This window comes from Vespa mandarinia, chromosome 11, assembly GCF_050613455.1.
Source record: "Vespa mandarinia isolate Hongniang chromosome 11, ASM5061345v1, whole genome shotgun sequence".
Taxonomy (NCBI): domain Eukaryota; kingdom Metazoa; phylum Arthropoda; class Insecta; order Hymenoptera; family Vespidae; genus Vespa; species Vespa mandarinia.
This window is the reverse complement of record NC_140820.1, coordinates 6,153,838-6,162,500: the sequence shown is the minus strand read 5'-3', so window position 1 is coordinate 6,162,500 and position 8,663 is coordinate 6,153,838.

Here is an 8,663-nt window from a genome sequence, read left to right as displayed (position 1 = left end):
AATTATTATCATTCTTTAAATTCTTTTAATATAGTTTTTTAATTTATTTGATCATGCATTTAATACATTTTGTTAATAGTTTAAATCATAAATCATTATTACTTTTTATTGAATCCTATCGATCGATTACATAATAGTAATCGATAACTTCATCTTCGATAAACGTAGGATATATAGATGATTGAGTCTCAAAATAGGTTTTGTAAGAATACATGCTTTCATTTTCAGCGTTCTTGTTAAAAAGTGCTAAACAAACAAGAACGTGGGAAGAAGATTGGAATAAATGTCTCTCTTTCTCTATCATAGTCGATCGTCCTGTTCGCTTTCGCTCGTTTCATGACCCAGACAAACTGGCGCTACGATTTAATATCTACATATTAAACGACGAACAGTGATCTATGTTCTTTGTAAATACGGATTTTAAATCAATAATAGTGAGTCGTATATACACATATATATATTTTTTTTCTATATATATATATAATTATATATATATAATTAATATATATATAATTATTCATTAATTATATTGTATATTGAACATTATATAAGTATTATACAGAGGTTTTATTATAGGTTATATATATATAATTTATTATAAATAGTATAATATGTAGTATAGAACAACACACGCACCCACACACGCACACATACACACACATACATATATTCCTTTTTTATCAATTACTTATATGGTATATATTTTTTCACTACTTTTATGTAATATTTTTATATCTTTTAAATTTTATAAATATATAATCATTAAGCAAATATAATAATAAATCATATAAAAACTTATCAATATCTCTCTTTTTCTCTCTTATTTTTTCTTTCTAATAAAATTTTGAATTATAGTGGTAAAAAAATTTTTTAATTCAAAGACATTGTTTTTTCTACTCATTTTTTCAGAATAAAAAAGAAAACGTATTACGTCGGCATTAATTGATATTTTAAAGTATAACAAATGATAATATGTATATTTATGTGCTTATATTTTATATTTGTATACTTATACTTAATAAAAGGAGAATAAATAATACATTAGAATAGTCTTTGATGTTTGCATATGATTTAGATATTATATAGGTTAAATAAAAGAAAAAAAAAAGTATATTTCTAATGAACACCATTCGAAAGCATTTAATTTATATACATACTATATATAATTATATTCTAGAACATGTAAAACATTTTATTTAGGAAGCGCACGTAATGCAGCATAATAAGCAACGCTATAAATAGGGAAGCCGATTCATAAACATTTAGAAAACGAACGTTCGTGGTTAACGTAAGTCCGATGTTCATCACTTAGAGAAGAAATGAGATTACGACGAAATTTCTCAAGGGTTCTAAATTATGATGAATTGCTATGAGGAAAAAATGCTATGACAAAAAATAGAAATATCGAGGTTAGATTCTTTTATTTCTTTTTTTTTTCTTTTTTTTTTTTGTATAATAACAATTCGTATGAACGTTTTATAATCGATGAATAATTTACTGAGAATTAATACAAAAAAATGTTGAAAAAAATATTAAAAGTAATTTTGAAACGTTCAAAATTACAACAACAATTGTAATAAAATAGAAGGGTATTAATTAGATTAGTTATTTTTTTTTCTTTATTATTATTTTCTTTTATGTAAAAATTATTCATATTAAGATATCAATATATGTATATTTACGATTTAAAATATCAATATATATAATAACAATCGACCAATTATTTTTACGAAAAATAATTATAGTAAACAGCTTTTGAGTATTTCAAATAATAACAAATTGCAATTAAAGAAGTAAAGAATTTTAGAACGTTATTAAGATTACGTCATTCTCTTTATTTCTTATTTAAAACTCAATTTTCAATCTAATATTCTACAATCGATCAATAATTTTATACGTAACTATTATTTATCAAAGGTCGAACAACGATCATTCATTTTCGATACTATCGAAACCGCTTTTAAAAGGTCATTTCGACATCTAACCTTTTGTTTGGAAATATCGTTCGGTTTTTCACGGCACGATTAATTTTTTTTACTTTTTTATTTTTAAATAATTATATATGTATATTCATTGGTAAATTTACCGATGTCGAAAAAAAAATGATAACGTTATTATCACTTTTACGAAAGACTTATACCAATTCACATTTTTCATCCTCTTTGAAAGTCGAATTACAATTCATGGAAATTTTATCGAAGAGATACAAATATATATCGACATTAATACCACGTGACTTGAGGATATTTACAAAGGAATCTCGTAAAAGTGTTCCAGCAGAAAAGAAAACGTCGTCGTATTTATTCGATTGGGAAAGAACTCGATCTAAATACGATCCGATTTGTATCAACTGGAATCCAATTGAACAAATCGAAACGGCAAGATGGCGAACATTTTCAAGATGGAATCCAAATTCGAAATTTAATCAAAAATTTATCGATAACGAAAAATTCGTAGATAAATTGAGTTTCGAAATAGACATTGCTCATTGCAAGAGAACTCGTTCATTAGTTCTTGAAAATTCTTTTAGATCGAAAATTCAAAGAAAACGTATCTTTGGTGGAAAGAGCAGTGAACGAGAAAATTGGCGAGAATGTATAAAATTCGCCAAGAAATCATTGTTCCTCTGGACATATTCCAATCGATCATATTCTTCGACCTTGATGATAGAACATTATCCTTGGAAAAAAGGGCTCGTCCTTTCTACGATAAGATTTTATTCTACACGTGACGATCATTGCAATAAACCTACCAAAACCGAATGCAAAACTGAATCTAAAACAAGTTCAATAAAAGATATGAATACTGATTCGTTTGATGGATCGTGTAAATCAAACGTAGATTGGAAATCATTGGAAAATAAAGATTACGAGGATTGTTCGAAAAATAATTTGAAAACTAATGAGAATGAAAGTATCACTTGTAAAACAGAAATTACAAAAGAAAGCTGCGAGGAAACATCTTTACAACCGGATTCTAAGTCGTGCGTTAAAGATGATTGCCCTCCGGAAATATGTTCCCAGTGTCCTGTTGATCCTTGTTTATCTAAACAGGAATTTTCTCCTTGTCCACCTCAAAAACTTGTTCCACCTTGTCCATCGAAAAAAGGTAATACATATGTTAATTTCGAAAATTTTATTGTTCGTACTATACCTACATTTTTATTAATGATTTCATGTATCGAAAATAAATAGGAAATATAATTAAGAAGATTTAATAGACCAATAGAACTCTAATTAGAGTTATATCAATCTGTTGGATCAACCAAATAATTTCGGAATTTTCAATACAAGATAACAAGATATAATAATATCGTTTGTGTTTAAAAACATTTAATATGCAATATTATTTATCGGCAAATTTTTTCTTTTTAACACTTTTATGTATTTTATTCTAGTTTATTTTATTTTATTTTTAAATAAATATTTCGGTTACAATTTCTATGATCTTTCACATTATATTAAATTAGCCAATAAATGAAAATTAAAATTTTTTGTATAAATAACAATTATTTTTTATTTCTTTTTTTAGATTAAAAATTCTGATATTACCTATAGATCAATTTAACGCATATATCATAAAACATAAAATCATAAAAATTGACGGATGCTAAAAAGCTAAAAAAAAAAAAAAAAAAGAAAAGAAAGAAAATTAATTTCTTATAAAATCTTACAATACTCCAATTTTTTTTCATGTAGAGCCCACAAAATTAAAATTTTGGCGGATAATATCACTACTCTCTTCCATTGTACTTATGGTCGCATTAATTATTATTATACCAAGAGTAGAAGAAGAGAAAAAGAAACCAAGGCCAGAATTTGAGGACATTCCATATATGTATCGACGAACAAAGGTAATTTTTTTCGTTACATATATGTATATCATATTTATGAACATAAACATATATATTAGACTGTTACATATGAAATGTTCAATTTTTCATATTATATTCATTTTATAAAATCGCATATTTTATATGTAATGATCTTATGTATGTGTGTTGTATAATATATATATATATATATATATATATATATATATATGATCTACGAACATCGTTGTTTATAATTCCATGACCAAGTTATTGCGTTCAACGCATTTCGAAGCAATAATCCCTTACTCACCCTCGGCATTCTCGATAATCGATTAATGAAGCCCTACGTGAGAAACGCTTCGGTCGACCGCACGTTGATTATACATTTTCAATTTATTCCCTCTTTTGTTTTGACCTCGATCTATTCACCAAACATAACAATTTTCACGATAATTAACTAATCATAATTAATAATCAAAATAAATATATATATATATATATATATATATATATATATACATATATTAATACCTACAGAGATATTATTAATTATTATAAATTATATTGTATAAATTATATAATAATAGTTGATCGATAATTTATTAATCCTGTTCGTTTTGAGTATGAGTAAGAGGAAGATATTTATTTAAAAAATATTTTTTTCTTCCTTTTTCTCTAATCTCTTCTGAACTTCTATAATACGTATTTAACTGGTCATAATAAATAATGATATAATCATACTGTAAACATGTATTATAGCCTACATATGTATCTACTTATTATTAATTATTTTATATTATATTATCATAACAGCGGATCATTTAATAAATAATTTATTTACTTGTTGATAACAAATAAGATAAAAAAGTTAATGATAACAAAAAAATTTTTGTTTCGACATTTTTTCATTTTCTAATACATTCCTTTAATCCAATATTACGCTCAAAATTATATTATTTATCGATCAACGATCAGGATTTATTTTTACTCTTTGAAATTTCCCTTTTCTCTTTCATTTTTTCGATACATTTTTTTTCCTTCCTTTTCTTTACTATATCTCGTTTGAATAACCAAGGATAAGTTAAAGCGTCCCGATAATTATATCATCGTCGATATCAATTAACACGCTCCATTTTAACAGCCCTTCCCTTGGGGTGATGGTAACCATACACTATTTCACAATCCCGTACGAAATCCTATTCCTCCAGATGGTTACGAAGTGGAGGATCCATACGCCGTAAAATGATTTATAACTACTAGAAAAATTTAATCAAGATATTATAAAAGATAAGAAAACAAGAAATGAAAAATATTAATAATAATAATAATAATAATAATAGTAACAATAACAACAACAACGAAAACAATAATAATAATAATGATGATGGTGATTATCAATAAAATGAAAAATAATTATCACATAAATGTGATCAAAAAAGTCATAAGAATTCTTGTTACAAGAATGACATATTAAATACATGACTTTGATATTTATTCTTTGAAAATAAAAGTACCGTTTTATGTGTATATACTATATATACATACATTTACACACGCACACGCTTACACACATACATACATACATACACACACACACACACACACACACATACTAATACATGACGGCTTAGTCATTCTCTTTTATCTCTCGGAATTTTACACGTGTTAGGACCATTGAAAATTATCTATTGAATGTTCTCTCAAACCTCGATATTATTTTATCTTCTCGTTGGAGAAGGAAATATCTCGGAAGAAAATACAAGGTTAACTTTTTCATCTAAAAAGACGAAAAATTCTCATAAAACTCTTTAAAAAAGTATAGTTCTTGATCTTTTATATATATATATATAATATATATACTCTGGAATAAATGTGGTTTCGTATAATATGAGATAAGTTTATATAATGGAACAATGAAAAGAATGTAAAAAAAAAATGTAAAAATAATAATAATAAAGTAAGAAAGAACGATACAATGTTGTTCAAACTATGATAATTTATTCTGAATATCTTTAATTATCGCTACTGTCAGATCTCGAAGGATAGAAAAACTAAAGGATTTAAAATTTATTTAATAATTAATATTGATAAATATACATTGATAAATATTAAATAAACTACCATTAAAATAATGTTAATAACTTTTATGGATCATATTCGTTAATGATAATTAATAAAAAAGCAAACAGAGATATTTGTGTGTGTGTGTGTGTGTGTTCATACATATGGGTGTGTGTGTATAATGTTTATAATTATTTATCATATAAATAAAAGATTATAATAAAGAATTCATTTTTCGTACTTAATAATAAATCTCTTGATATATTTTCATATTACATGAAATACAAATTGAATAAATTTCTTATGTTGTTAAAAATATTGAAATTTTGCATTACGAAATATCATAATAAACGCGTTTTACCGTTGCTTACGTTACAAATCTTCATAAAATTTAGGATTAATGTTTAACTCTTGGTTATTTCAATTTGGAAAATATAATTTTTAACGCAAAAGATGGAAGGAAGTGATGAAAATATGATTCTTGAGATTTCATTACTCATCCATCTCCACATGGACATTTTACATCGTTGACTCTCACAAACAAGATATTCAATTTCCAAATCTTTTAATGTTTTACTTATAAGTAAAGACAAATATATATATATATAGCAATTTATATGAACATGTAATATAATATATTCTTACGTCTTTTTTTTTTTTAATAAAAATAATTTTATACATAAAACGCAGTAGTGTATATAAAAAATTAATAAACTAAAAATATAGTATGGTATATTTTTATCCATTTCCTTTCTTCGTAAATAAAAAATAAAAATGATATAATGACATTTTATATATATTATTACAATAGTATATATAATATAATAATGGTAAATATAAATGATAATATATATATATAACAAAGTAAAAGTACATAAAAATATAATATAGAATATCACACCGGAGATTATGTAATACCTTCTTTTCTGGTCCTTCCATTATATTCGTCCAAAAAACATGAAAGAAAAAAGATATTTTTTAAATTTGGACCATCAGACAAACGATGCTATCCAGGCTATTGAACAAAATGAGGATGCGTATGGACTTTACTTGAAGGTCAACATAGGACCAACTCTATATATCTTTCTCTTTTATTCTCCCTTTTTTCTTTTTCCTCTTTTTCGCTTTTACTTGAAATCTTTGCTGACATCATTTTTTTGTATACATATGTATATGTATGTATATATACCTATATATATATATATATATATATATATATATTTATTTATTTACTTATTTATTTCCCATTTCAATAAACACATTCCAAATAAAATCGTACATTGTTGTGTCATTTTTTATACTCATTTTTATTAAAAAGAAAATAAATATATAAATAATATTAACATATTGTTAATAATTTTAATAGATCTTGTGATTAGAGGATGTACATATTTGTTGGAAAAAAAAAAGACAAAACAAAATTATGTTGACTGAATATAAACAAGTTTTTCTTGATTTAAATATTCATAGGAAATTATGCGGTTTGAGATGATGATGGTAATAATAAATAAGAGGAAAAGGTGGTAAAGAAAATTAAATATTAGTGAAAGGGACAGAAACATTCTGTCGGATTGTCAGTTTGGGAGTAATCGAGTTAGGTAGCAAGGCTGTTAGCAAAGTCTGACATCAGATTTGACCCTGTTCCACGCCATTCTTCGTTTTCCCTTGATGTTGATAGAAAATTCATAGAAATGGAGAATTATTGATGAATTTACTATGATGTTTCGTGACACAGTAATGAGAAGGAAAAAAAAGGAAAAACAAAATATAGCCACTCGTTTGAAAATCGAAATATGCCGAAAATTATAATGAAATGATAATAAAATTTATAAATATTAACTGAAGAAAAGTGAAAAACATAAAAAAAATTCTTCGAGATAATTATTTTGAACTTAATTATAAATAAAAAATGTAGTAAACTAATTTATTTGATAGTTATGTTATCATAGATTATTGAACTATCGTCTTAACCGATATAAAATTGTTAACAATATAAAATTAATAATTACATGTTATACTTAATTGAAAATAACATCAACAACTCTAATTAGTTTTATAGTTAGAACAAAATTGTGCATTTGTAATTTTTGTCTAAGAACACTTTCCGATATCTCGAATAGTTTCGGCGATATTCATACCAATTAATTACGATGAGATATACACTTTCTCTCTCTTTCTCTCTCTTTCTCTCCTCCTTTTTATAATAAATGTATATATGAACGTAATATATATATATATATATATATATATATTATATAATGTTCATTACACAATCAACAGATAAGCATGTATGCATTCCTGTATGTATATTAAACCTAACCTAACCGAACTATTTAGATATTCATCGTGTTAATATTCATATGAATTAATTATAATGGTACACAATTTATACATATATCTGCTAATTGTAAGAAACATTATAAGTAATTAAGTGATATTATATATATATAAATCAAATCTAATCTAATCGAATTTTTAAAAATATTATTTAATATTTATACAAATTAAATATATGCAAAAAAACACCCTGTATATATTTTTTTGTTTATAATGTTCATTATAAGCAATAAATATTTATACATTCACCATATATAAATCAAATCTAACCTTTTAAATCTTAATCTAACTTCTCTTTTAAGTATTCTTATTGTTTGATATTAAACTAATATAAACAAACAAAACGTTATAATAGATTTATATTGACGAATTTATATATAACGATGTAATTTGTTTGTTGAAATATTGTAAATCGCTTTCAATGAAAAAAAATCTCTTGAAAAAATCCGAT